General features: G+C 38.0%; 1 protein-coding gene and 1 long non-coding RNA gene across 2 annotated transcripts in view; one reads left to right on the forward strand and one right to left on the reverse strand.

Annotated features, from left to right (window-relative positions):
* The window catches only part of LOC115209565 (caspase-2-like), an 82,044-nt gene that overhangs the window by 40,754 nt on the left and 27,642 nt on the right, over positions 1-13,648 (reverse strand). The gene's annotated exons all lie outside the window — the stretch shown is intronic.
* On the forward strand, positions 285-11,624 carry LOC118762630. The gene is made up of 4 exons (XR_004998388.1): positions 285-364; positions 9,603-9,607; positions 11,467-11,469; positions 11,614-11,624. It is a non-coding gene; the product is annotated as an uncharacterized LOC118762630 (long non-coding RNA).

The following is a 13,648-nucleotide window of genomic DNA, read 5'->3' on the forward strand; positions in this document are numbered from 1 at the left end:
CAAATTCCGCCGAGGTCGACTTTGCCTTTCATCCTTTCTGGGTCGATAAACAAAGTACCAGTTTCGCACTGGGGTCGATGTAATCGACTTAATCCCTTTGTCTGTCCTTGTTTGTCCCCTCTATGTTTAGCCCCTTGTGGGCAGTAAAGAAATATATACTACTACGAGATCGTGTACACACATTTACAGGCCGAAGTTAACTCTTTATCCTTGCATGCTTTACGAACTATTACACTGGCCTACCAGACGTTCCACCATAACAGGCATCGATTACAATTGGTGACCCCCGAGTTAAAGACGTGCGGCCTTCACCTTCACCATCGCATGAACAGTTGTCAAATCCATCGATTACACTGGTGACCCCGTCTAAAAACAATTACTATTTCCTTCTAATGCTACATGCCACACTGCATTTTACTGACTTCGAACTAAAGAACAAGTCTTCATATCAACAGACGCTAAACCAGAGGAAACGAATGACAACCTTTGTCACCACCAGGATGCACCTTCGTTCCACTTTGTTACTGTACGCGTAACAGAAAGCACTATACTGCGATGCAATCTACGATAAACTTCACAACAATGCAACAGTACCGACGCACAAGGAATTCGCCGATTATGGAAGGCAATAAATGCATCATTTCGAAAGCTACATCCGCAGAAACTAACTGGAAGAAAGCGCGGAAGCCCGCGCATGCAATCTTTTCGGCTCACACATGCTTTTCCTCTCGTGTCAACGTACAGATCCTGCATTGTCTACGAACTTTTGCATGTATTTAAGACTCTCACATAGACTTTCAACAACTCTTTTTCTTTGCATGCATATCTTCTTTTCACTTTCAGCAGTAGACTTTTAACAAAGGACACTATTTTCAACTAAGTTTGTCATTCTTGCTTATTTTATTCTGTTCTGTTTGCACTGCATACTTTCATTTGTTTACGAGTTACACATATTCCGCGATGCACACTTTCCGCGATGCACATATTCCGCGATGCACATATTCCATGATGCACATATTCCGCGAAGCATATAATCCGCGATGCACAAATACCGCGAAGCATATAATCCGCGATGCACATATTCCGCGAAGCATATAATCCGCGATGCACATATTCCGCGAAGCATATAATCCGCGATGCACATATTCCGCGATGCACATATTCCATGATGCACATATTCCGCGATGCACATATTCCATGATGCACATATTCAGCGAAGCATATAATCCGCGATGCACATATTCCGCGAAGCATATAATCCGCGATGCACAAATACCGCGAAGCATATAATCTGCGATGCACATATTCCGCGAAGCATATAATCCGCGATGCACATATTCCGCGATGCACATATTCCATGATGCACATATTCCGCGAAGCATATAATCCGCGATGCACATATTCCGCGAAGCATATAATCCGCGATGCACATATTCAGCGATGGACAAATACCGCGACCACGTGTTTCACTAAAACAACTAAATTCATGTGCATATCTTTTTGAATGTTCTATATCATAATTCATATTTTGCATGTACATTTTTTTTCGTTCGCTTTGAAAATGTTTGTATTGTTACATACGCATATGCATACACCTTTCCTCGGCGCTTGGCCTTGCGCACGCATCTGCACACATTGTTCATACACACATACGTGTTGACACTGTCACATTCATTCATCACACATGCCTTTCTCGTTTGTTTTTCATGTTCCCTGCGCCCTTGTAGATACAACTCGCCTCTGTAAGACCCTAGATCGGTCACGTATACATAGAGAAAGTTGTTTGTCCTTTACAACGCGCCAGCAAACCACACTTTTGCTCCTGCACATTCAAAGCATTTAATACCGCATGCATTCGGCTGGCATATTCAACACTGCCTTAATCACTGGCATATTCAACACTGCCTTAATCACTAGCATATTCAACACTGCCTTAATCACTAGCATATTCAACACTGCCTTAATCACTAGCATATTCAACACTGCCTTAATCACTGGCATATTCAACACTGCCTTAATCACTAGCATATTCAACACTGCCTTAATCACTAGCATATTCAACACTGCCTTAATCACTAGCATATTCAACACTGCCTTAATCACTAGCATATTCAACACTGCCTTAATCACTGGCATATTCAACACTGCCTTAATCACTAGCATATTCAACACTGCCTTAATCACTAGCATATTCAACACTGCCTTAATCACTGGCATATTCAACACTGCCTTAATCACTAGCATATTCAACACTGCCTTAATCACTAGCATATTCAACACTGCCTTAATCACTAGCATATTCAACACTGCCTTAATCACTAGCATATTCAACACTGCCTTAATCACTAGCATATTCAACACTGCCTTAATCACTGGCATATTCGACACTGCCTTAATCACTAGCATATTCAACACTGCCTTAATCACTAGCATATTCAACACTGCCTTAATCACTAGCATATTCAACACTGCCTTAATCACTAGCATATTCAACACTGCCTTAATCACTAGCATATTCAACACTGCCTTAATCACTGGCATATTCGACACTGCCTTAATCACTAGCATATTCAACACTGCCTTAATCACTAGCATATTCAACACTGCCTTAATCACTAGCATATTCAACACTGCCTTAATCACTAGCATATTCAACACTGCCTTAATCACTGGCATATTCGACACTGTTTTGTAATCGCTGCACTAGCATATTACCTCAGCCATAGGGCATCCATTTGCACACACACACACACACATCAACTCTATTATGCCTCAATTTTTAGGTGTTTTTGCTGCCACAAAGGCGACAGCGCGGTCTTCTGCCTTCAACGGCTACATGTAAGGTGGCCACACGTAAGGATAGACAGACAGACAACGGCCACATGTAGGGATAGACAGACAGATAGATAGATAGATAGATAGATAGATAGATAGATAGATAGATAGATAGATAGATAGATAGATAGATAGGATAGAGACGGAGATAGATAGACAGACAGATAGATAGATAGATAGATAGATAGATAGATAGATAGATAGATAGATAGATAGATAGATAGATAGATAGATAGATAGATAGATAGATAGATAGATAGATAGGATAGAGACGGAGATAGATAGATAGATAGATAGATAGATAGATAGATAGATAGATAGATAGATAGATAGATAGATAGATAGATAGATAGACAGATAGATAGATAGGAAAAAGGAAAGATGGATGGATAGATGGATGGGTAGACAGATTGATATAAAGAAGGAAAGAAAAAAGATAGATATGAATGGATGTTTGTGCCTGCGCGTGCAAATGTGTAAGTTTCAAGCTTCTGTTATCAAAGACGATTGCGCACGCGTAAGAGACTAGCGGTCAGCATAAAAAGAGCGAAACGATGTCTGTCACCAAGTATTGATATCGCTAACTGAACCAATCAATAAAAGAAGTGTTTTTGCACAAATTTTCATGTCAGCAATTGAGATGCTAAGCCTCATGTCAACAGACTTTGAAAATTTCTCTCATATATTTACATTTCGCGTATTGAATTGCGTTGTCAGAAGTTTACTCTTGCCTTAAATGAATACCTGTAGTTGTGATGGTGATGGTTTGTTGTAGTCATTGGTAGATGAAGTAGGAGTAATCATTGTTGTGGTAACAGTATCGTAACACCTTAACTGTTGCTAGGTTCTGGATCTGTTTTATTGATTAAAGAAAATGGTGAATGTTAGCGTGCCGGGCGAAATGCTTAGCGGTTTTTTGTCTGCCGTTACGTTGTGAGTTCAAATTCCGCCGAGGTCAACTTTGCCTTTCATCCTTTCGGGGTCGATTAAATAAGTACCAGTTACGCAGTGGGGTCGATGTAATCGACTTAATACCTATGTCTGTCCTTATTTGTCCCCTCTGTGTTTAGCTCCTTGTGGGTAATAAAGAAATAGGTATTTCGTCTGCCGTTACGTTCTGAGTTCAAATTCCGCCGAGGTCAACTTTGCCTTTCATCCTTTTGGGGTCGATTAAATAAGTACCAGTTACGCACTGGGGTCGATGTAACCGACTTAATACCTATGTCTGTCCTTGTTTGTCCCTTCTGTGTTTAGCTCCTTGTGGGTAGTAAAGAAATAGGTATTTCGTCTGCCGTTACGTTCTGAGTTCAAATTCCGCCGAGGTCAACTTTGCCTTTCATCCTTTCGGGGTCGATAAATTAAGTACCAGTTACGAACTGGGGTCGATGTAATCGACTTAATACCTATGTCTGTCCTTGTTTGTTCCCTCTGTGTTTAGCCCCTTGTGGGTAGTAAAGAAATAGGTATTTCGTCTGCCGTTACGTTCTGAGTTCAAATTCCGCCGAGGTCAACTTTGCATTTCATCCTTTCGAGGTCGATAAATTAAGTACCAGTTACGAACTGGGGTCGATGTAATCGACTTAATACCTATGTCTGTCCTTGTTTGTTCCCTCTGTGTTTAGCCCCTTGTGGGTAGTAAAGAAATAGGTATTTCGTCTGCCGTTACGTTCTGAGTTCAAATTCCGCCGAGGTCAACTTTGCCTTTCATCCTTTCGGGGTCGATAAATTAAGTACCAGTTACGCACTGGGGTCGATATAGTTGACTTAATCCGTTTGTCTGTCCTTATTTGTCCCCTCTGTGTGTAGCCCCTTGTGGGCAGTAAAGAAATAAGAAAATGGTGAATGGGTCGACCAGTCTCGTAGCCCATAGAAGAGGTTAAAGTGTAGATTTAACTTCAGCAATAACTTAGGTGTTAACTATGAAAAAGAAAGAAAAATGAGGTAAAATGTGGTAAAATATCCAGAGAATGTTCTGCATGAAAACTAAATGGTAAAGTCGGAGCTAGCATAAAATGATGTAACGAGTAATTTCAAATAATTAAAATTGCACTCTAACGAGGAAAATATATCCTTCTCTACTCTAGGCACAAAGCCCGAAATTTTGGGGGAGGGGACCAGTCGATTAGATCGACACCAGTACGCAACTGGTACTTAATTTATCGACCCCCGACAGGATGAAAGGCAAAGTCGACCTCGGCGGAATTTGAACTCAGAACGTAAAGACAGACGAAATACCTATTTCTTTATTACCCACAAGGGGCTAAACACAGAGGAGACAAACAAGGACAGACAGACGGATTAAGTCGATTATATCGACCCCAATGCGTAACTGGTACTTATTTAATCGACCCCGAAAGGATGAAAGGCAAAGTCGACCCCGGCTGAATTTGAACTCAGAACGTAAAGACGGACGAAATACCGCTAAGCATTTCGCCCGGGTTGCTAACGTTTCTGCCAGCTCGCTGCCATGAAATAGAACAGACGAAATACCTATTTCTTTACTACCCATAAGGGGCTAAACACAGAAGGGACAAACAAAGACAGATATAGGTATTAAGTCGATTACATCGACACCAGTGCGTAACTGGTACTTAATTTATCAACCCAGAAAGGATGAAAGGCAAAGTCGACCTCGGCGGAATTTGAACTCAGAACGTAAAGACAGACGAAATACCACTAAGCATTTCACCCAGTGTGCTAACACACGATGAAAATATATCATGAGCGTATTGATCTGTTGTGGTCAAGGATGTTAAGGAAGAAAAGCTTTAAATATTTTTTAAATTTCATCTATCTATCTATCCATCTGAAGTGAGAATTATCAACAACCACCTGAATGTCGCGATTTGCTGGAATGTTACCCGCATGATCAGCGAATCTGGCCAATCGCACATTTAGTCATGCCAATTGACTATATCCTATTATTTGGATAACTCCAATTTTTTCTAGTCTCTCTAACTCTAAGTTTGTCTGTTAATACGCTGTGAACGGTTCATTTCCTTTTTTGTTTAAATGCTGGTATGGCGTCATCTTTGATTTGAAACTTCGCCTTTGTTTTGGTGCACAGACCTAATTCATCAGACAGAACTTCAGGAAATTAAAAAAATTTTTTGTTTATTTATTTATTTTGTCTGATCACTTACTTGTACTGGCGGAAAAATCACATTTTTAGAGAAAAGATTTGAAGAGATCTCATAAGCTAAATAATTCCATTCAGTCTAATTTCTGATGGAGTCATGCCTTTCAAATGAAGGTACTTTATAACAGTACGATACTCAGTTTTCTCCATTTTTTTTTTTTTTGTAATCTCGACCCTTTTTTATTAAAAAATCTGCGACCAAATAATTTAAAATACCAGAATCATGAAAATGAGCAAGAATACTCTGAGAAGACTGTAGTTATCAGAAAAATTGTTTCAGCTATCTAGCAGCCCCGTTTCTAGGTTAGGCTCAAAAAATTTCATTCACCCTTCGTAGCTGTAATCGAGCGAGATTATTTCATGTCAAGGAAAACCGTAGATGTTTATTTGAATATCTACTATCAATATAGTATGAGATAGTATTTTTCGGCTGTCTCCCCCCCCTCTCTCTCTCTCTCTCCCTATATATATATATATATATATATATATATATATATATTATATATATATATATATATATATATATATATATATATATATATTTGCCGCTTCGGTAAGAAGCATGTTGAATTTGGAAAGGTTTTGCTTTCTTACACTCTGACTTTTTGAATTTCTCCTTTTTTTCTCTCCTTGCTTTTTTCTGTGTCCCTTTCTGTAGAAGAGCGTAGGCTCGAAACGTAAAAGACTTTTTCTATTCCTGAGCGTTATACTAATACATCTGCTTGTTTTGTACACCACCTGTCTTCGTCTTTTGTTTTTTTCGTAAACTCTCCCTATATATATATATATATTCCTCCTAGAGTTAACCATATTTTCGTCTCCTCTCTGGCCCTATGGCATTATTGTGTTTGATTTATTTAATATTCTTCGTAAGTCCACATTCCGTGTTGTTTGTCTTCGTCTTTATCCCTTGTCCGTCCACTTTTCGTCTCGTCTTGAATATTATTTTATCTGTATATTGTATATTGCTATTTTATTTCATATTTAAATGTTCACTTTCTGTCGTGTTTGGTCCCTTCTTCATTGGTTCACACATACACACGTGCACACACCACCTGCTATATATGACACACACATACACATACACACACGTTAGTCTCACACATACACACACATCCATACGCATATTCACACATACACAAACATCCATGCGCGCATACATACACACTCGTCCACACACACGTACTCACACACTCGCTTCCATTCACACATACACACACGCGCTTTCGCACCTTAGTTCGCTGGCGTCGTCGTCGTCATCGTCATCATTATCATTATCAATATTATTATTATTATTATTATTTTTAATACAGGTACTTAATTTAACGACCCCGAAAGGATGAAAGGCAAAGTCGACCTCGGCGGAATTTGAACTCACAACGTAACGGCAGACGAAATACCTATTTCTTTACTACTCACAAGGAGTTAAACACAGAGGCGACAAACAAGGACAGATAAACGGATTAAGTCAATTACAGTGCGTAACTGGTACTTATTTAATCGATGAAAGGTAAAGCCGACCAAGATGGAATTTGAACTCAGAACGTAGCGGCAGACGAAGTACCGCTAGGCATTTCGCCCGGCGTGCTAACGTTTCTGCCAGCTCGCCACCTTATTAGTTTAACGCCGAGCGTTAAACTAATACACCTGCTTGTTGTTCCTACACCTGTCTTCGTCTTTTGTTTTCTTTAAATTTGAACTATATATGTGTGTGCGTGTGTGTGTGTGTACGCGCGCGTGTGTGTGTGTATGTATGTATGTATGTGTGTATGTATGTATGTATGTATGTATGTATGTATGTATGTATGTATGTATGTATGTATGTATGTGAGTGTGTGTGCTTCTTTAATAAGAATAGTAGTGACAAAGGTAGGTGGAATTCTATTGAAAGAGGATTAGGTTGTAGAGTAGGTTACGATGGAAAAGTATGACGGAAGATTTCTATTGATTAAATTTCTGCAAATCAAAGCCGCATACATAACAGAAACAATTGCAACTTCAGAACCTTTGTATTCTGTTCTCTAAAAGAAACTGTGTCACATGTAATATTGGTTCCAAATTTTGGCACAAGGCTTGCAAGTTCGGGAGAGGGAGTAAATCGATTACATCGATCCCACTACTCAACTTTTACATATCTTATCGACTCCGTAAAAAAAATGAAAGACAAAATCCATCTCATCTGAATTTGAACTCCGAACGTAAAGATAGACGAAATGTCGCCAAGCATTTTTCCCGGTACGGTAACGATTCTGACAGCTCACCGCCTTTGTGTCACAAGTAATATTGCCTATAGAGCAGCTATATCCACGAACACTAAACCAACTACATATATAGGGTATGTAACAATTCAGCTCAAGACACGATACAACCAACACACATATTTTTCGAAACCTAAACAGGAAAAAATATGGCTCACTATCGAAACATATATAGACATTAAAACATAAAATACTTGGAAATAATTAGAAATTATTGTCTTACGTACAACCATATCAATAAAACAGCAAACCCTGCCAACTTTGTGCTAATGATTCCGACTAATTCTCATACATAGGAATCAAATTCTTAACCAAAACTCTGAATTTGTCTTTTTCTGCAAGCACAAAATCTTCAAAAACACTAAAACATCTCACCTACTTTTCTAACCCACCTTTCAAAAAAAAAAAAAAAAAACTATCCCTATAATATACATAAGCACTAACATTAGTTTTATGGTACAAACTATCTAAAAATTACCCAGCTTCTAACCAAAATACCCACTCAATTCGGACATTTATACATATACAAAAATACATACATGCAAGAATGATAGAGGATTAACCTAGTTTAGAATTTTTCTCTCCCGTATTTATTTTTATTCTCATTTCTATTCTTATACGTACTTATATGTACGCATTTTCATGAGGGCCCACTTCTGAGAATGTTCATAAGCCCAAAATAATATATTATAAAATATATTCATGGTTGAAACCAAATAGAAGAAATATATATAAAAACATAGCCCACAGATTTTATCTTTCTGTAACACAACGTTTACATTTTACATACAGTAATCAAATAACATTTAAAACAATTAACTCCTAAACAGAAATCCGCTTACCAACTAACCTGTCTTTTGAATACGGTTGTCGCTCTGACAGATATTGTTATATTACGAAGTCGTCGATAGAATGTTTCTGTCTGGTATTGTACGACTTCCGGTCGTACAATGTTATTAACATCAATGGTTGGATCGTTATAACGTCCACTAAATATCACAGTATAGTTACTACATCATCACAGACACGACTATCTACACAGTCTACATGTACTCTCTACCTTCTGGCCTTCTCCTGTCGACCGGCTACTGGTATATTTAGAATGATTGGTTACTACCACTTTGTAACGATACGACCGCATGTAAGGAGGTTGGTGAGGTCTCCTTTTGTACGCCGCACGGTCGCATCCTATCATAAGAATGTAAGATAAGCCATAATACATGGAGATATAATACAGTGCCAGCAGAATATAAATGAAGGACGACCAACAAACCGTTCCAATGTTTGAGAGAAGAAGACTTTATTTACAAGGTGTTAAAGTGAAAGTGTTGAGTGCTTGCAAGATGGAGCGTTTGCATGCATGCGACAAGTGATTGTGTCTGTGTGTTCGTATGTGCGACAGAAGGTACAAATAATAGTGTATGCACATAAAACAGAAATACAGAGCATAAGATGAATGTCTTAGCATAGAGTGTTAAGATGGAATTTGTTTACCAGTTCGTAAGGTATACGATAGCAAGAGTTCTATAACAAGAATGTTGTGTCTCGAGGCGGAGGCCGGTTGGGCGAATATGCAGCGGTTGGAGCCTCAACGCCGAGCTGAGTCTCTTAATATAGATATTCTTTTGATGGACTGACTGTTATACTTGGTGAAAGGTTCACTCTAACAGCGTGGGTTAAACATGGTCGGTGTTGTTGATGTGTACATGCTGTTGACGGTGGAATGGCGACGAATGGTGGAGACGACGTAAAATTGGAGTACAATGATGGTGATGACGGCAGGGGAGATAGATAACCTTCTGTCTGTCGCTGGTATATAATAGCGTCTTCATAGCTGGAACAATAGCAGGGCTGGCTGACTGGTCGTCTGTCGCTGGAACTGGAACATAACTGAGTAGCTCTGTGGTCAGTGACTAGACCTTAAAAGGTCTGGAGACGAAAGACGAAGTATAGTGAAAATGTTGGCCTATTTATAGCTCGTGGTTGGCTTAAAAAAGGGCATCAAGAAGCAGGCCTTATCCAAAGGCCGTGATTGGATAGCTTTACACAGTGGCGCGAAATAAGTAGAGAGACAAACCGCGCCACATGCCAACCAATCAGATCAGTGGACACAACAGGGACAACCCAGCCAAAGATGGCTGTAATCTCAAACGAGATCATTCCTGTTGTGTTTCTCAAACAGTGAGGATATCAGATACGCTACAACTTTTTACCGGGAGGGGTGTACAGTTTCACTATACAACATCTCCCCTTTCAACTATTTCATTAACAATCAATTTCTTTTATTCACCCTATCTCTTCCCTTATATATATATATATATATAGAAACCAGCTTAAGGAAAGAGTCATAGAAAAGGAACCAACAAGAGTATATATATATATATATATATATATATATATATATATTATATATATATATATATATATATATATATATATATACTCTTGTATATATATATACTCTTGTACCAACAAGAGTATATATATATATATATATATATATATATATATATATATATATATATATATACTCTTGTTGGTTCCTTTTCTATGACTCTTTCCTTAAGCTGGTTTCTATGTCCTCTTTCTTCCCATTTCTGCTTCTTCATCATTCTTCCTATGTATGTCACAATTTCTCCTTCTTCCCAGTGTTGCTTGCCATTTTTGTACATTCTTATACATACCTTATCACCTATTCTAAAAAAACTTTACATGTCTTTACCAGCACGTGTGTTTTTTTTTCTTCACAGGTAACAGTTTATCGAATACTGACTTCATCTTTCAGGCGAACATTAATTCTGCTGGTGAACTCCCTTCTGGCACATTTGGGTTCTGGGTTACCCTGTATACCCTTAAGAATTGTTGGATCGTGACCTTGTCCATGGCTTCTTTATTAGCTATCTTTAATGCTCGTTCAGCCCTTCCATTCGATCTAGGGTGATACGGTGCTATACTTTTATGTTCTAACGTGAAAATCTTTTAAACTCACAGGATACAAACTGTTCTCCGTTATCAGAGACAATTATATCCAGTACACCATACCTTGTGAACAGCTCGTGTGAGAAGTTTATTACCGTATATGAGGTTGGTCATTTACACCTCGCGACCTCAGGCCATTTTGTGTAGCTGTCCACTTCGATTAAGTAATAACATCAATTTACCGGCCTACGAAATCGATATGCAGTCGGGACCATGGTATTTTCACTTCCGGCCAAGGTTTACATTTTGTAGTAGGCAGTTTCGCTGCCAGCGCACATCCTTCAAATTCCCGAAAATAAAAGGTTAAATTCTCCAATAAAATCAATTATTTTCGTTTCGCCGGCTTTGAGATATGCTGCGTTTGTTTTTAACACGATACGTTTCTAAAGGGGTCTCCCTTAGACGAAATACTACAGCTTTGGTATTGTGTGATAATCCTTTCTATTATAGGCACAAGGCCTGAAATTTTTTTTTTGTGGGGGGGGGGGGGAACTAGCCGATTACATCGACCCCAGTACGCAACTGGTACTTAATTTATCGACCCCGAAAGGATGAAAGGCAAAGTCGACCTCAGAGGAATTAGAACTCAGAACGTAACGACAGGCAAAATATCGCTAAGCATTTCATCCAGTGTGCTAACGATTCTGCTAGCAAACCGCCCTCAGGTATTGTTTAATAATGATGATTCACTCGCAGACTTATCTTTGAGTTCTTTATTCTAGGTCGCCGGACATAGCTTCTTTTGTAACTTGTTACCCTCTGAAGTGTATACACACACACACACGCGCGTACACACACGCGTACACACACGCGCACACACACTGACACACACACGCGCGCGCGCACACACATATCTACTACATATGTGGGAAATTCTGTCTGTGGGTGTATTTGTGGAGTTGTTGCTAGCTAACTCCTCCTACATCGTTTTATCCATTTTGATGAAACTTGACACGTGAGTAGAAGTCATGTCTGGAAACCTCATGGCATACTCAGATTGTTGAAAAACATTGATTATAGGGCTCCTGGAAGTGATCCTTATATATATATATATATATATATATATATATATATATATATAATAATAATAATAAATATTAGGAATAAATCCAAATTACAGGGAAAAATCAGATTTAGGATTGAATCCAATTTTATAGTAAAATATTATTATATTATATTAAATTAGAGACAAAACCACTATTATGCAAATCAAACAAAGAAAGACTTAAGCCAATACATAAAATAATTTATATAAATTTTGAAATTTAACAATTATAAATAACCACATATATATATATTTAATATATTATTTTTAAAATTATATATATATTATATATATATATATATATATATATATATATATATATATATATATATATAATATATATATATATATATATTATATATTTATATATATATATATATATATATATATAATTATATATATATATATCTAATATATTTTATTTTAAAAACCAAAGGAAATAAGCCATTCGCCCCTGGAAGGGATCCTCATATATAGCCAAGGCAAATAGCCCATTCATTTTCCTAAATTATTTGGTAAAAATGAAATTGAGTATGCTTATTTCTTAGTATTTGAACTGTAAGAGTTATTTTCGTAATTTATCCAGTACAACCTCGAAACAAGTAAATAGTATTTTCCCAAACAATAGATCCACTTATTTCGGTTAGTAATTTATTCACGAATATACCGACACTAGCGCCCCTGAGGGTAATATTCTCTGGGAACTCACAAAAGCCCTTTTCAGAGTTATTTACTTTGAATTGTTATTATCTCATATCTGATTTGCCTGTTATTACGTAACATGCTTCAAGATTTTAGTACACATACCTTATTAGTATTTCCTCCTATGTTCTATATACTCTGGGAACGCATTAAAGCCCTTTTCGGGGCTACTTTATCTGAATTCTTACTATCGGGTAACTAATTTCATGTTATTACATAACTGACGTCACAATTTGGGTATTCATAACTTATTGGGAATTCTGAAAAACAAGATCCTGCGTTAGACAGTTCGGTATTCTCTGTAAATGCACAAAAACCGTTTTAAGGGCTACATACTTTGTATTGTTGTTATAAGATTAGTGAAACAATTATGAGAACGGAACCAAGGGATAAGCCCCGCTTTCACGGGAATTACCGGGTACGTCAGCTAGTAATTTTAATATTTCTATTATTGAAAACAAGTGGATGTATTCCACTGTAACTAGGTAAATAAAATCTTCGAACAGACGGTCAGTAGCGACACCTGCTGGTTCTGATTACGCTGCATTGATAAAGGACAACAACCCTGAAACACGTCTGCAGATGTCTGACTAGCAAGGTGAAGCGGCTGACCTCCCCTGTTCGAAGATTGTAATGGACGCAGGTTCGTGTGTCATATAGCTAGCTAGAGGCGGTGGCCTCTTGGAGTTA

This window comes from Octopus sinensis, linkage group LG3 (genome assembly GCF_006345805.1).
Source record: "Octopus sinensis linkage group LG3, ASM634580v1, whole genome shotgun sequence".
Classification (NCBI taxonomy): domain Eukaryota; kingdom Metazoa; phylum Mollusca; class Cephalopoda; order Octopoda; family Octopodidae; genus Octopus; species Octopus sinensis.